Raw genomic sequence first — 17,867 nt, forward strand, 5'->3', positions numbered from 1 at the left:
AAAGAAAATTACTACCATAATTATGTACCTTGCTAATGTCTGTATAATTCTAGAATGAATTAATAGTAATACTGCTTAAAGATTGAGTGAAAATTCTGAGCATTATTCATGTCTCTGCCAACATATTCTTTAGCTCTTCATGACATAACTAGTACAATAGTTTGTCATCTATAATTGTTTGCTGAATAGCTAAGCATACCTCATAATGGAAAAGAAAAGCTAGAGGAAAAGGAAAGGAAAAAGGAAAAGGAATAATTTCAGTATCATCTTTTACTGTGCTTGGTACACACACTGTTTAGGAGTCTTGTGTGGGCCAATATGACTAAAAGAATGAGGTCACATGGGTTCATTTCTCTATAGTTCTGTATTTCTGGCTCTTAAAAATTATTACTGCATGAATTTAATTTAATTCTTAGTGTGAAATGGTCATCCAGTAAACCAAAGAATGCATCTATTATCCTCACAGCCCATTATGCCACTTCGTCCCACTGTGTCCCTCCAACCTCATCTCCATGTTTAGCACCCACAAATCACACATTTTCACTAAAATATTTTGCTGCGGTAGTAAAGATAGTTGTTAAAGACCCTGAGAGAAATAGATCCTATACATTTATTGCATATAAAATGTGAGTTGCAGATTTTATTAGAGCCAAAATAAGCTATACAATAGTAAAGACTTCCTGTAATATTAACAGAGTAATGTCACGCATGCTTCTTGCATTAAAACCTTAAATACCCATAAGAAACTTGCCTTATGGGAAATGTAAACTTAGTAAATTCACGGTAAGGAGCTTACCTTGTGCAGTACCCTCACATCCACGTTTAACCACATGACCACACCCACATGAACTCTGTAAGATGTTGTAATTATCTTCTTTGCTTATAATTTGCTTTGAATTATACGTAAAACAAAACCCATTTTGAGGTATATGAAGTCATGTAATCATGTAGGCACCACTGACCTGCTTTTCCCATATACTTCATTGATTTTGAATCAAATTAAAATATAGATTAACTCAATCCATTTATTTAGCATCATTTTTTACAGGTAAGGCAACAGGTCCAGAGAGAGAATTATTTGAGGTCACAAAGAGGTTTTGTTATTTTAGTACTCCAGTATATTGGTTATAATTTAAAATATTTTTTGAGAAACTTTTGCTTCCTCCATATTCCTGACAGGGCAACTTGTTCAGAGGTAGTTACAGTTATATGCCAAATTATCATAGCAATTCTGAGATGAACTATTTAGTAAGTTTTTTCCTGAACACTCAGTTATTTTGGATACAGTCCTCACCAGTGAAATTATCCACCACATTGTACACTGCCTCTCCATGCTATAGTCAATATCTATCCTTAAAATTGGACACACGGTCTTTTATACTTTGGAAGTATTTTTGTTTGTTTGTTTTGGTTTTCTTTGTTTTGTTTTTTGTTTTGTCTGGTGGGCCCCAAAAGAGAGCTCAGATGCTCCCATAGCCCAACTCTAGCGATGGGTAAGCCCAATAAGCAGGATGTAGAGAACTATACATTCAAGCCCATCTCCTTCACGAAGATTTGACAGGGTTTAAGCAGTGCTTTTACTAAAAAAGTTAGACAAGTATCCCTAAAAGGTAGAAAGACTGGGACTTGTGACTGCATCTGATGAATCTATTCCATTCCATCCCATTGTGTGATGATGATCATTCACTTTGAATCTTGGATTAGAGCACTGGGGAATACTTTTGTGACTTAAAAAAAAGAGAGAGAGCACAGGAAACAAAAGAAAAATAGATAAATTGTGCATCAAAGGATACAATCAACAGAGTGAAAAAGCAACTTATGGAATGGGGAACAATATTTATAAATCATATATCTGATAAGGGGTTAATATCCAGAATATATATTTTAAAAACTCCTACAACTCAACAACAACAAAAATAATTAAGAAAGAAGCCAAAGGCCGGGCCCTGCTGCGCACGCGCGCACTCGGACAGTTGGGGGTGTTAGTCAGCCTCTCGCCTGTGGCGCGCGACCCCGGCGCAACACTCTGGCGCAGCCGCAGTGTGGGGCTTGCAGCGCATAGGCACCGCGGGTGTGGGGCTGCGCAGGCGCGGACAGTGTTGGCCTGAAGAAGACCTTCAGCGGTGCTCTAGCGGAGTGGACGGGCCCTCCTGGCTGAGCGGACAGGCCCTGCCGTCGGAGATATGTGTAACACACCAACTTACTATGACCTAGGAAAGGCTGCCAAGGATGTCTTCAACAAAGGATATGGATTTGGCATGGTCAAAATAGATCTGGGAACCAAGTCATGTAGTGGAGTGGAATTTTCTACTTCTGGTCATGCTTACAATGATACAGGGAAAGCATCAGGCAACCTAGAGACCAAATACAATTTGTAACTATGGACTGACCTTCACCCAAAAGTGGAACACAGACAGTACTCTTGGGACAGAAATGTCTTTGGAGAATAGAATAAGTTGGCTGAAGGGTCAAAACTGACTCTTGATACCATATTTCTAGGGAACACAGGAAAGAAGAGTGGGAAATTGAAGGCCTCCTATAAATGGGATTGTTTCAGTCTTGGCAGTAACGTTGGTATCAATTTTTCTGGACCAACCATCTATGGCTGGGCTGTGTTGGCCTTTGAAGGTTGGCTTGCTGGCTATTAGATGAGTTTTGACACAGCCAAATCCAAACTGTCACAGAATAATTTCGCCCTGGGTTACAAGGCCACAGACTTCCAGCTGCACACTCATGTGAACAATGGCACTGAATTTGGAAGGTAGATCTACCAGAAGGTGAATCAGAAGATTGAAACATCAATAAACCTCTCGTGGACCACCGGCAGTAACAACACACGTTTCGGCTTCACTGCTAAGTACAAGCTGGATTGTAGAACTTCTCTGTCTGCTAAAGTGAATAATGCCAGCCTGATTGGCTGCGTTATACACAGCCCCTTCGAACAGGAGTGAAACTGACCCTGTCAGCTCTAATCCATGGAAAGACCTTCAGTGCAGGAGGGCATAAGGTCGGGCTGGGATTTGAACTAGAAGCTTAATGTGGTTTTTTTTTTTTTTTTTTTTACACCCTCAGAGTAATTTTATTTTTTATTTTTTTATTTCTGCATGTCCATATCAAGTGAACTTTATTAGTAAACAATCATCATCCATTGCTATAAGAGGTGTCCGTGAATTCTGGAGTTCAAAGAGACCCCATAATTGTTTTGTTTTTTTTTTTTTTACTCACAAATAACCTGTGTATGTTTATTTTTTATTTATTTTTTCTTATTAGTCATCCATTTTATACACATCACTGTATACATGTCAATCCCAATCTCCCAGTTCATCACACCACAACCCCCACCCCCCGCCGCTTTCCCCCCTTGGTGTCCATACATTTGTTCTCTACATCTGTGTCTCAATTTCTGCCCTGAAAACCAGTTCATCTGTACCATTTTTCTAGGTTCCACATATATGTGTTAATATATGATATTTGTTTTTCTCCTTCTGCCTTACTTCACTCTGTATGACATTCTCTAGATGCATTCACATCTCTACAAATGACCCAATTTCTTTCCTTTATATGGCTGAGTAATATTCCATTGTATATATGTACCACATCTTCTTTATCCATTCATCTGTTGATGGGCATTTAGGTTGCTTCCATGACCTCACTATTGTAAGTAGTGCTGCAATGAACATTGGGGTGAATGTGTCTTTTTGAATTATGGCTTTCACTGGGTATATGCCCAGGAGTGGGATTGCTAGGTCATATGGTAATTCTATTTTCAGTTCTTTAAGGAACCTCCATATTGTTCTCCATAGTGGCTGTATCAATTTACATTCTCACCAACAGTGCAAGATGGTTCCCTTTTCTCCACACCCTCACCAGCCTTTGTTGTTTGTAGATTTTCTGATGATGCTCATTCTAACTGGTGTGAAGTGATACCTCACTGTACTTTTGATTTGCTCTTCTCTAATAATTAGTGATGTTGAGCAGCTTTTCATGTGCTTTCTTGGCCATCTGTATGTCTTCTTTGGAGAAATGTCTATTTAGGTCTTCTGCCCATTTTTGGATTGGGTTGTTTTTTTAATATTGAGCTGCATGAGCTGTTTATATATTTTGGAGATTAATCCTTTGTACGAGAATTCATTTGCAAATATTTTATCCCATTCTGAGGGTTGTCTTTTCGTCTTATTTATGGTTTCCTTTGCTGTGCAAAAGCTTTGAAGTTTCATTAGGTCCCATTTGTTTATTTTTGTTTTTATTTCCATTACTCTAGGAGGTGAATCAAAAATGATCTTGCTGTGATTTATGTCAAAGAGTATTCTTCCTATGTTTTCCTCTAAGAGTTTTATACTGCCTGGTCTTACATTTAGGTCTCTAATCCATTTTAAGTTTATTTTTGTGTATGGTGTTAGGGAGTGTTCTAATTTCATTCTTTTACATGTAGCTGTCCAGTTTTCCCAGCACCACTTATTGAAGAGGATGTCTTTTCTCCACTGTATATCCATGCATCCTTTGTCATAGATTAGTTGACCATAGGTGCATGGGTTTATCTCTGGGCTTTCTATCCTGTTCCATTGATGTATATTTCTGTTTTTGTGCCAGTACCATATTGTCTTGATTACTGTAGCTTTGTAGTATAGCCTGAAGTCAGGGAGTCTGATTCCTCCAGCTCCGTTTTTTTCCCTCAAGACTGCTTTGGCTATTCGGGGTCTTTTGTGTCTCCATACAAATTTTAAGATTTTTTGTTCTACTTCTGTAAAAAATGCCATTGGTAATTTCATAGGGATTGCATTGAATCTGTAGATTGCTTTGGGTAGTATAGTCATTTTCACAATATTGATTCTTCCAATCCAAGCACATGGTATATCTCTCCATCTGTTGGTATCATCTTTAATTTCTTTCATCAGTATCTTATAGTTTTCTGCATACAGGTCTTTTGTCTCCCTAGGTAGGTTTATTCCTAGGTATTTGATTCTTTTTGTTGCAATGGTAAATGGGAATGTTTCCTTGATTTCTCTTTCAGATTTTTCATCATTAGTGTATAGGAATGCAAGAGATTTCTGTGCATTAATTTTGTATCCTGCAACTTTACCAAATTCATTGATTAGCTCTAGTAGTTTTCTTTAGGCATTTCTTTAGTTTTCTAGGTGGCATCTTTAGGATTCTCTATGTATAGTATCATGTCATCTGCAAACAGTGACAGTTTTACTTCTTCTTTTCCAATTTGTATTCCTTTTATTTCTTTTTCTTCTCTGATTGCCGAGGCTAGGACTTCCAAAACTATGTTGAATAATAGTGGTGAGAGTGGGCAAACTTGTCTTGTTCCTGATCTTAGAGGAAATGCTTTCAGTTTTTCACCATTGAGAATGATGTTTGCTGTGGGTTTGTCATATATGGCCTTTATTATGTTGAAGTAGGGTTCCCTCTATGCCCACTTTCTGGAGCGTTTTTATCATAAATGGGAGTTGAATTTTGTCAAAAGCTTTTTCTGCATCTATTGAGATGATCATAAGGCTTTTATTCTTCATTCTGTTAATATGGTGTATCACATTGATTGATTTGTGTATATTGAAGAATCCTTGCATCTCTGGCATAAATCCCACTTGATCATGGTGTTTGATCCTTTCAATGTGTTCTTGTATTCTGTTTGCTAGTATTTTGTTGAGGATTTTTGCATCTATGTTCATCAGTGATATTGGTCTGTAATTTTCTTTTTTTGTAGTATCTTTGTCTGGTTTTGGTATCAGGGTGATGGTGGCCTAATGGAGTGAGTTTGGGAATTTTCCTTCCTCTGCAATTTTTTCAAAGAGTTTCAGAAGGATAGGTGTTAGCTCTTCTCTAAATGTTTGATAGAATTCACCTGTGAAGCCATCTGGTCCTGGACTTTTGTTTGTTGGAAGATTTTTAATGACAGTTTCAATTTCATTACTTGTGATTGGTCTGTTCATATTTTCTATTTCTTCCTGGTTCAGTCTTGGAAGGTTATACCTTTCTAAGAATTTGTCCATTTCTTCCAGGTTGTCCATTTTATTGGCATAGAGTTGCTTGTAGTAGTCTCTTAGGATGCTTTGTATTTCTGCTGTGTCTGTTGTAACTTCTCCTTTTTCATTTCTAATTTTATTGATGTGAGTCCTCTCCCTCTTTTTCTTGATGAGTCTGGCTAATGGTTTATCAATTTTGTTTATCCTCTTAAAGAACCAGCTTTTAGTTTTATTGATCTTTGCTATTGTTTTCTTTGTTTCTATTTCATTTATTTCTGCTCTGATATTTATGATTTCTTTCCTTGTACTAACTTTGGGTTTTGTTTGTTCTTCTTTCTCTAGTTCCTTTTGGTGTAACGTTAGATTGTTTATTTGAGATTTATCTTGTTTCTTGAGGTAGGCTTTTATTGCTATAAACTTCCCTCTTAGAACTGCTTTTGCTGCATCCCATAGGTTTTGGATCGCTGTGTTTTCATTGTCATTTGTCGCTAGGTATGTTTTGATTTCTTCTTTGATTTCTTCAGTGATCTCTTGGTTATTTAGTAACGTATTGTTTAGCCTCCATGTGTTTGTGTGCTTACGCTTTTTTCCCTGTAATTGATTTCTAATCTCATAGTGTTGTGGTCAGAAAAGATGCTTGATATGATTTCAATTTTCTTAAATTTACTGAGACTTGATTTGTGACCCAAGATGTGATCTATCCTGGAGAATGTTTCGTATGCACTTGAGGAGAAAGTCTAATCTGCTGTTTTTGGATGGAATGTCCTATAAATATCAATTAAATCTATCTGGTCTATTTTGTCATTTAAAGCTTGTGTTTCCTTATTAATTTTCTGTTTGGATGATCTGTCCATTGGTGTAAGTGAGGTGTTAAAGTCCCCCACTATTACTGTGTTACTGTCAATTTCCTCTTTTATAGCTGTTAGCAGTTGCCTTATGTATTGAGGTGCTCCTATGTTGGGTGCATATATGCTTATAATTGTTTTGTCTTCTTCTTGGATTAATCCCTTGATCATTATATAGTGTCCTTCCTTGTCTCTTGTAACATTCTTTATTTTAAAGTCTGTTTTATCTGATATGAGTATTGCTACTCCAGCTTGCTTTTGATTTCCATTTGCATGGAATATCTTTTTCCATTCCCTCACTTTCAGGCTGTATGTGTCCCTAGGTCTGAAGTGGGTCTCTTGGAGACAGCATATATATGGGTCTTGTCTTTGAATCCATTCAGCAAGCCTGTGTCTTTTGGTTGGAGCATTTAATCCATTCACATTTAAGGTAATTATCGATATGTATGTTCCTATTACCATTTTCTTAATTGTTATGGGTTTGTTTTTGTAGGTCCTTTTCTTCTCTTGTGTTTCCCACTTAGAGAAGTTCCTTTAGCATTTGTTGTAGAGCTGGTTTGGTGGTGCTGAACTCTCTTAGCTTTTGCTTGTCTGTAAAGCTTTTGATTTCTCCATCGAATCAGAATGAGATCCTTGCTGGGTATAGTAATCTTGGTTGTAGGTCCTTCCCTTTCATCACTTTAAGTATATCATGCCACTCCCTTCTGGCTTGTAGAGTTTCTGCTGAGAACTCAGCTGTTAACCTTATGGGAGTTCACTTGTATGTTATTTGTCGTTTTTCCCTTGCTGCTTTCAATAGTTTTTCTTTGTCTTAATTTTTACCAATTTGATTACTGTGTGTCTCGGCATGTTTCTCCTTGGGTTTATCCTGTATGGAACTCTCTGCACTTCCTGGAATTGGGTGGCTATTTCCTTTCCCATGTTAGGGAAGTTTTCAACTATAATCTCTTCAAATATTTTCTTGGGTCCTTTCTCTCTCTCTTTTCCTTCTGGGACCCCTATAATGCGAATGTTGTTGCATTTAATGTTGTCCCAGAGGTCTCTTAGGCTGTCTTCATTTCTTTTCTTTTCATTCTTTTTTCTTTAGTCTGTTCTGTAGCAGTGAATTCCACCATTCTGTCTTCCAGGTCACTTATCCGTTCTTCTGCCTCATTTATTCTGCTATTGATTCCTTCTAGTGTATTTTTCATTTCAGTTATTGTATTGTTCATCTCTGTTTCTTTGTTCTTTAATTCTTCTAGGTCTTTGTTAAACATTTCTTGCATCTTCTTGATATTTGCTTCCATTCTTTTTCCAAAGTCTTCGATCATCTTCACTATCATTATTCTGAATTCTTTTCCTGGAAGATTGCCTATCTATCTATCTCCATTTCATTTAGTTGTTTTTCTGGGGTTTTATCTTGTTCCTTCATCTGGTACATAGCCCTCTGCCTTTTCATCTTGTCTGTATTTCTGTGAATGTGGTTTTTGTTCCACAGGCTGCAGGATTGTAGTTCTTCTTAATGTGGTTTTGAGTAAACCATCAGCTTTGTCCCTGGAGGTGAAGAGAAATGAACCCACTATGTTTTGGCCTTAAAATTCTTCTGTGAAATTGCAAAAGTGTGAACTTTTTATTCTTCCAAAGAATTGTAATCCTCCCCACACTGAAGTCTAGATATCGAGTCCATCCTAAGGGAGGTGTACTTGAAGGTATGCCTGGAACTTGTCACGTTTGTGCCACATTTCAGTTCAGTTCCGCAGTGTTATTTTCCATGTGTTGCTCAGCGATGGTGTAGTGTCATATTACGAAGGAGATGACCCGACCCTCCAGTTGTTCATCATGTCCTGCATATCCCACACCACTTTTTCATGACCTTGTATTATATTGTTCTCTGTGTGGTCATGGAATCTTTGGTTTTGCATCAGAGTAAAATAAGATAAACCAATCATATTTGGAATATATGAAAAAAAAAAGAAGCAAAAGACTTTAATAGACATTTCTCCAAAGAAGATATACAAATGGCCAAAAGACACAGGGAAAGATGCTCAATATCACTAACCATTAGGGAAATGGAAATCAGCACCACAATGAGATACCACCTCATATCCGTAAGGATAGCTACCATCAAAAAACAGAAAATAAAAAATGGTGAGGATATGAAGAAATTTGAACCCTTGTACACTGTTGGTGGGAATGTAAAATGGTATATCTACTATGGAAAACACTACAGCAGTTTCTCAAAAATTAAAAATAGAATTACCATATGATCCAGCAATCCCACTTCTGGGTATGTGCACAAAATAATTGAAAGAAGAGTCTTGAAGAAATATTTGCACACTTATATAGTCATTGCAGAATTAGTCACAATAGCCAAAAGTTGGAAACAACCTAATTGTCCAGCAATGGATGAATGGATAAACAAAACATGGTAAATACAAATAATGGAATACAGTAAGTCCCCTACATATGAACGAGTTCCTTCCGAGAGTGAGTTCGTAAGTCTAACTTGTTTTTAAGTCCAACAAAGTTAGCCTAGGTACCCAACTAACACAATTGGCTATATAGTACTGTACTGTAATAAGTTTATAATACTTTTCACACAAATAATACATAAAAAACAAACACAAAAAATAAAGGAAACATTTTTAATCTTACAGTACAGTACCTTGAAAAGTACAGTGTACAGTACAACAGCTGGCATACAGGGGCTGGCATCAAGTGAACAGGCAAGAAGAGTTACTGACTGGAGGAGGGAGAGGAGGTGGGAGATGGTAGAGCTGAAGGATCACCAGCAGTAGGAGATGGAGGGCAAGCTCTAGTTTCATTCACACCTAATGTTGATGGCACAGGTTCTGGTTCCTTGCTGGGTTCAATTCTCTTTACGCTCTTGGAAAAATGATCCAGTGATGTCTGGGTAGTTGCTCTTTTTTTCTCATCATAGATGATGCGGTAGCACTGGATTGCATTCTGAACGGCTACTGCAACCTTCATGTACCATTCTACATTCAGATCCTATGCCTCCTCAAATAAAGAAAATCCCCTTGCCATTTCCTGCATTGTGAATCTCTTCAGCTCTTCAGTTACTTCTTCCTCTTGTCTCTCTTCATCCTTTTTCTGGGGCTCCACTTCCATCAGGTCTTCATTAGTAAGCTCCTTGTGTTGCACAGCAAGTTCAATGAAGTCGTCCTCTTGCAGATCTAGCTTGAAATAAAGATACTGTACTACTGTACTCTATACAGTACTGTACAGTAAAGTACACAAAAGCACAACCACTTGTAGAGGATGCATGCACATGACAATGTATGCCAGACACATGAACTACTTTATGTGATTGGACATGCAAAGGCACGTTCGCATCTCTGAAAGTTCGCGACTTGAAGGTTCATATGTAGGGGACTTACTGTATTATTCAGCCTTAAAAAAGAAAGAAGTCCTGTCACATGCTATGACATAGATGAACCTTGAGGACAATATGCTTAGTGAAATAAGTTAATCACAAAAGACAAATACTGTGTGATTCTACTTACATGAGGTACCTAGAGTAGTCAAAATCCAACACAGAAAGTAGTATGGTGGTTGCCAGGGGCTGGGCAGAGGGAAGAATGGGGAGTTGTTTAATAGTTATAGTGTTTCAGTTTTGCAAGATGAAGAGTTCTGGACACTGCACAGCAATATGAATGTACTGTACTTAATGCTACTGCATTGTATACTTAAAAATGGTTAAGATGGCAAATTGTATTTTACCCCAATGCTACCACAATTAAAAATAAAAAATAAAAGAAACAACAGAAGATAAGTTGGTGAAACCATAAGTTCTTTGGATAATCAGTCTGATAGGTTTTCCCCCTTTTAGCCTTCATTTTTTTGAATTTGGAGCTTGAGCTTAATTTCATATAGTTGCTTGGCATTAAATGAGCCCTCTCAGCATAATGTATAGTCCAGTACTACTAAGGCACCTGAAAAGACATTAGTTATCTTTAAACCAAACAATATTCCAAAGAAAGCTCTACCTTCACCAAGCTATTCTGTGAAGATTGATGGATTTCCTTATATTAGTTTTCTATGCTATGTAACAAATCGTCACAGACTTGGTGACTTAGAACAATATGCATTTATTATCTCAAAGATTCTCTGGGTGAAGTACCTGGGCACAGCTTAGTTGGGTCCTCTGCAAGGCTGCAATCAAGATATCACCCAGGACTGAGTTCTCATTTGGAGGATCGATGGGGAAAGATGAACTTCCAAGATCACTCAGGTTGCTGGCAGAATTCATTTCCTTGTGACCATACAGCTCATATAAGCTTGATCCTTCAAAGTCAGTAAGGAAAGCAGTTGGGGGCAAGATAAAGTCTTATATAGCATGACTTAATCAGGGGAGTGACATCTTATCACTTTTGTCATATTCTGTTGATAGAAGCAAGTCACAGGTCTCTTTCACAATCAAGGGGGTGGAGGATAATACAAGGGCAGGAACATAGTGGTTGGAGTTGTAAAGTCTGTTCATCACGTTTCTCTATCCATATTTTTCTCTTATATTGTTGACACAGTGTAAAGAGTATTCCTATGAATAACCTGTCTTGGTTAGGTTGACAGGTGCCTATAACTGATCTCTTGCTGACCTTGGGGATTTAAGCGTGTACATTTCCTTGTTTCTACTTCCAGTGTACAACATTTTAAAACTCTCCTTCCGAAGTTTGGACCTTTGAATAATCCACAAAGCTGCTGCTTATTTTCTTTAGCAGTCTATACTAAACGCAGAACACTGATTGTTAGAAAACTAATGATCTGTTGTTCTCCCTTTCAGCTTTCCACGTCAGATGACAAACTTCAATCTCTAATATAAATTTACATTAATTAATAAGCTAGACTCAAATGTTTTCTTGGAAATAATTAGAGATTAAAAAAAATCGTAGTTTAAATTTTTTTCTTGTTATAACATACCACCATACTTCAATTCCTTGGAACCAAAATGTGTATTTTGTGTGTATGTGAGTGTATGTGTACAAAAATGTGGATTTATGTCAACTTTTTGGTAAGCTCAGAAAAGGTCTTCCTCTGTTTTCCCAAATATTCTCAGTAAGTGCTCTGGGCAAAATTCAAGTCTTTTTACATTTCTTCTCTCATACATATTTACTACAAGCTTCTACTTACCAGACATTTCTGGACCATTTAAAATGCAATGGTTAAGGTAACTATCTGTGTACTTTTTTTCAGTTCTAACTCAAGAGATTAGTGCTGATATATTTGCTCTCTAATACAGAATACCTTTTAATAAGGCATCTTATCTATTTCTAGCTAGAATGCCACCAGAAACAAATACTTTTAAAACACTTTCAAACAAATTATATTAGGATTTTAAAACAGACTGATGAAACTCACTTTGTTATCCAAATAATCAATACTGAGGACCACACTTTCAGTAGAAGTGATCCCCTTGTGTGTATCCGTAACTCAGAAATTAATCTGCTCTATTTTCATGGTAGAACCAGATGTGAATTTTGTCAATTTCTGATTTCCTTCTGTTTCTTAATTCCAAAGGATATCTGATAAAATTTTCACATGGACCTTCAACATATTGTTTGCCTCAGGTTTATATGCGACTTTTTTTTTAAATAGATGAGGCTATAAAAGCTGATATTAGCTATTTTCTATTGAATGGCAACTAAAGGTTGTCATGCTACATCACAGACACATGTTGTTTCATTTCATCTGAGAAGAGGTGTGGATTTTATGAGCTGGATTTTTTTTTTAAATTTCTTTAATAGTTAAGGAAGGGAGGGTCTAAGATTTTAGGAAATTTATACAAGATTATATGATTATTTGGATAGTGGTGCTGGGATTTGAATCTAAACCTATCTAACCTCATACTCCAATGAGATAGGCTCAGATGTAGTGAGCAACAGATTGAGAGGGCAGGGCAGCAGAGCAGGCCCTGCACAGGATAGAGGATGTAAAAGCAGAAAGTAGTTGCGTTCCCCAAGCCCCTCCAATAGAAGAGATGTCACCTCAAGATTATCAACCCTTTTCAGACAGACCACTGGTCATTTTATAGGCGTCAGTGTATGAGCTAAGCCTTACATCTACCCTCCTCGCACCATCTCCAACTTAATGTGGCAACTGGCTACACAAAACACAAGGGGAGCGATCTGGAGACATAACAGTAGATAAGGTTTTAACAAGTTCAGATCAGCTCCTACCTCTATCCTCTATGACTTACATTCTCCTGAATTTAAAGCCTCTTTATTTTCAAATAACTTGCTGTTTTGAATTAATTTGATTTTCTAATATCTTGGTCTTCTAAGGCACCATGATAAAGAAGAGAAGTAGCCATAGAATAGAACAACTAGTTCTGATGTGATTGACCAGCACTATGAAAAGGACAGGCTGAAAATTAAGAGTGAATGGAGTTGAGTATTTTGTGTCCTAAGCCCACAGATTCATTTAAAAATTCCAATTTTGTATTTCATGTCAGATAAACAATTTCTTATGCATTGAGGAAAAATTGTGTGTGGGTGTTCACAGGGGGACAGGTATGAAATTAAATCTCTGAGAGCTTACTGTTCAATAGAAACTATGCATATACTATAGCAGCAATCAATTTCACACTAACTCTACAATACATTTAATATCAGCCCCATTTTATAGAAAATGATACTGATGTTCAGGGAAGTTAAATGCATGTTCCAGGCCATAGAGGTGGTAAGTAGCACATCTCATTCCAAATGCGGTACTCTTTCCCTTAGAGGTATTAACCAGTTGTGGTGATCATATGTACAATATTAAGATCAGATTTTAACACAAGTTCCTTCAAACATGCAAATAGATAAAACTATCTAAAACACTGTGTAAAAGTAAATGTACACTTCCAAGGAGACTCTACTCAACTTAGATTTACCAATTAGTATGCAATTTGAACCTAATTAAAACATGTTGTCATGCAAGTAGAATAACATTTTTAATCATTTATTAATAATTAACATTTAAATATTTACTTTATCTCTCTTGAGGATTCTGTTACTTAGTGAGTAAAAGTTAAAGTTTTTAAAGTTTAGATGCTATTAAGAAATACATATGTAAAACTGGAACTTCCTCAAGACCCCTGAGCTCCTCTGACTGGGACAGATGTCACCCCAAGGTCATCAACCCATTTCAAACAGACCACTTGTCATTTCATAGTCATCTGCATATAATCCAGCATCACATTCACCCTCCCCATAATCAGGAGATTGGAGTGGGATGTCTTTATTGCTGCTACAACTCCAGCTTCCTTTTGGTCACAAATATCCATTCACTCCATTTCCCCATGTGAAAAACACTAAATTCCTCTTCAAAACATCCCCATAGTCCCATTTTTACATGGCATACATTTTACATTTTTCAGGCTCAACCAGGTCCAGATGCAGTGCCTGTGGATCTGGAGAGCTAGATAAATTGTCTGCACCCCTCCCATCCCATGCACCCAACATGTGATGGTAGAAAAGGGCAGGATAACCCAATAAACACCCCTAACTCGAAATGGAAAGAAGAGGAGACAAATAGCAGTTATGAGTCTACAGCAATTCTGAGATCCTAAAGAGCAAATATTGCCAGAATCCTGTACCCTGGGGATAGGAAATGTACCTTGACTAAGCTTCAGTTCAGTTCAGTCAATTGTTCTCTCTAGCTCTTGACTCCACTCTCTGGGATTTTCTCCTTTGCATCATTCTCCTTGGCCATTTTTGAAAAGGGCATCGAGCAGATTTCTTGCTCAGCTTCCTGTTGAATGTCTTTTAATATCTCAAAAATCTCATATTCTTTTAGTGCAGGCAGGAGGTGCCTTTGCTAGTACAACTCTCTTGAAACATTCTGAATTTCTATGTATTTGATTCTGGTCAAATCCATGTGCTAAATGTCACCTCTAAAATAGTTTTACAAAATACCTCTCTCTCCTTAGTTACTAGAGGTTTGTATACATCAGGATTCTATGGGCTTATGACCCTACATTTCCTAGGAGTCTTGCTGGCTTAGAAGATCTACTAGATGTCTCTTACTCCTTTCAGAGGTTTTAACAAAGACTGTCACAGCCACAGGCTTGATTTAGTCTTTGCTCTGAGATCACGTCTTACTGTAATGCTCAGAGTAATGGTCCTTTATCTGAGGCTGTTCTTCAATGGACTGTCAAAGAAAGATTACACTGGACAAAGTTAAAAAAAACCAGGAAGCCTTAGTTAAGATTACCGCAGCAGAGGAAAGAGACTGAACTCAAGGTGAATGTATTTTTAAGTGCTGAGGTGAGTGATCTAGTGGAAAAGGACTAGAGGACATTAAGGAAGGAGACTGGTCAGTGGGAAGTGCCATCACATTGAGTTGCTCCTGAGTTTGCAGATGTTTTTCTCTATGATTAGGCCATCTGTGTTTGCTGACTGATGCCCCTTGAAGACACTGTCCTACCTTTCCACAGGGACTGGGAGGTAGGAGCACCCTTATCCTTGATGACTGTATTTCAAAGGGGTGGCTCCCAGGTCTTTTTTTTTTTTTTTTCTAATGCATTTACATTTTTATTAGGCTTACAAAAATTCCATTTAATGGTGTCTTTAGGTACACATTTACTGAATAAAATCAAATATATATTATCTTCATAATAACTTTTTTAAAAAATGCAATGGACTTAAGTTTCTTCCATGGTTCACCCTAATTTAGGTAGAGAAAATGCTATTTTTTAAAATTAAATAATTAATTAATTAAATAATTAATTTTAACATCTTTATTGGAGTATAATTGCTTTACATAAGAAAACCCTTTTTGTATTGTAAAACTGGCAAGAGGCTGGGAGAATATTTACCTCTCAAAAGGGCAGAGAAAGAGTTTACAATAGAAAGTTTTCTGAAGTAAACGCCCTAAAATAAGGGAGGCAGGGCACCTACCATTGGAAGAAAGCTCCCTAAAGTTTAGTGAAGCTGAGGGGAGGATTAAGGCCATCTTGGTTAGGATACACCTTTGATTTGAAGACTGACAGTTCCTTTCTCCAGCCATGCAATCTTTGAGCTCTCTATTCTAAGTTTTGCTTGCCAACTGGCTAGTTTTTGTTTTATTTTGTTCTTTAATGAGCTCATCACTTTCTTGTAGTATCTTAAGCAAGTAACTCATACATTCAACATTTTGCCTCAAAATTTTATTTTCTCTCTTTTAAATAACTGTAACTAAAATTTTACCGAAAGTCTTGCCACTATTACAGGGCTCATTCTTCCAGCTTCCCGTAAGAGTCTCTTTGCTGCCTCCCACCTAATTCCAAATAAAACAGCACATATTTTAGTTTTTCCCATTTGTGTGTTTTGTTTTGTTTTGTTTTATGGTATCATCCCATCACCAATTTTTCATAGTCATATTTTCCTACATAAAAATCTGTGGCCTACAGCATTAAGTGTTTTTCTTGTCCATGGTCTTTGGGTCAGCTTGGGTCAGCTCGTGGGCTCAGCTGAAGGGTATTAAGATGCCAGGGAAAACTTCTCATGACAAAGGCAGAAGCACAAAAGAGAAAGCCAAAAACTGAAGCATATTTTAAGCCTCCTGTGTCATCAGTTCACTAATACAGTATTCCACTTGCCAAAGCGATATACATGGCCACGCCTAAAGGGGAAAGGAGGAATACTCTATCCAGTGTGGATAAGGGGAAAAGGAACTGAACAATGAACACGAGCAAGGACTTACTCTACAACAGCTACTTTTGTTTTGTCTTTTCTCAGATAAATTTTTAAATGAGAGAAAAATGTATGTTTCACAGGGCTGCTGTAGGAATTATACAAAATAGGATAAGTGAAACATCTAATAAGGTTACTGGCATATGTAGAAATTTCTTAAATTTTAGTTTCTTTGTACTAAGTTAAATATCATTCATCAAGGAAAAAAATGGACACTTTACATCTTATATTTATACATAGAACATTATTTTTTTCTTTAACTGGTGTCTCCCTTTTCCCTTTAAAAATATAATTCACTTTAGTAAATTTGTCACAAAGTGTTTTAGTCTCAAATAATGTATGGTTTTACAGGTTAAATTTTTATTAGAATCTCTTCAGATATTCTAATTCTGTTCTGAGTCAGTTACAACCCAAGATCCAGAATGAGACGTTTTCCCCCCTAGGAACATATTTGAAAGAATGGCTGGAGAAGAGCCTTTTGTGGGTCAGGACAGTCTTGATGAATATTCCCACCAATAATTAATTCCTGATTCACAGAATTAGGAAGGTTATGAATCTCCACTTGGTACAATTTAATCATTTGAACTTAATTTATATGAATTTAGCTGGAGAAAAACTGGACTAATTTCAGACTGGTAAGCAGATGGCCAGTTTTCCTCTGCTTACTATTCCCTCGGTTCCCTTCCTCCTTCAATTTTCATCTACTATCTCACAAGTGTTTTTAGGACTATTCCCTGGAGGTTCATAGAATGAGTGATATTCTCTGTGGCTACCCACTCTGATTAGATAGAAAATATTCCAGGAGAAAAAGATAAAAATATATTGGCCCTCTATGAAACTGCCTTTGTCTGCATTAGTAGGCTCTATCTGGCAACATTAAGTACATTATTTATGCTGTCCTTAAGATCTTCTTGAAACAGCAAAAGATATATTTCAATTGAAATTAAAATATGCTGCATAATTGCTTTAGACTTTGATGTCTTAGCGTTTGTGTATAAATTTTAATTTATATAAATATGTAACTAAACATAAAGTTGTAGCAGTGAATAAGAGTATGAAATTTGGTGTTAGATTAAATGGGGCTTGAGTTCCAGATGTTTGACTCTGGAAACCAGATAGTCTAGGTGAATTTCAGTATTTGCATTTGTTAAATGGGTTTAACTCTAGCACATCCTTGCATGACTATTTCAGGGGTTAAGTGAAATAACTCAAATATTGCATATATTGCCTGGGAGAACTAAATGAGATAGGCATGTAATGTGCACAGTACATGACAATTAGTAAGGACTAAAAAGATATATATACTCATGTTTATACTATATGCCATGCATATTATATATATGTATTAGGTATTAAATATTTTACCATAACTTTACTAATGTGATATAAACACATAC

The 17,867-nt window shown here is 36.8% G+C and overlaps 1 pseudogene; it reads left to right on the top strand.

The window, feature by feature from the left end:
* Positions 1–2,147: 2,147 nt before the first annotated feature.
* On the top strand, positions 2,148–3,037 carry LOC103014640 (voltage-dependent anion-selective channel protein 3-like; annotated as a pseudogene).
* The last annotated feature ends 14,830 nt before the right edge of the window (positions 3,038–17,867 follow it).

Source organism: Balaenoptera acutorostrata, chromosome 6, assembly GCF_949987535.1.
Source record: "Balaenoptera acutorostrata chromosome 6, mBalAcu1.1, whole genome shotgun sequence".
Taxonomy (NCBI): Eukaryota; Metazoa; Chordata; class Mammalia; order Artiodactyla; family Balaenopteridae; genus Balaenoptera; species Balaenoptera acutorostrata.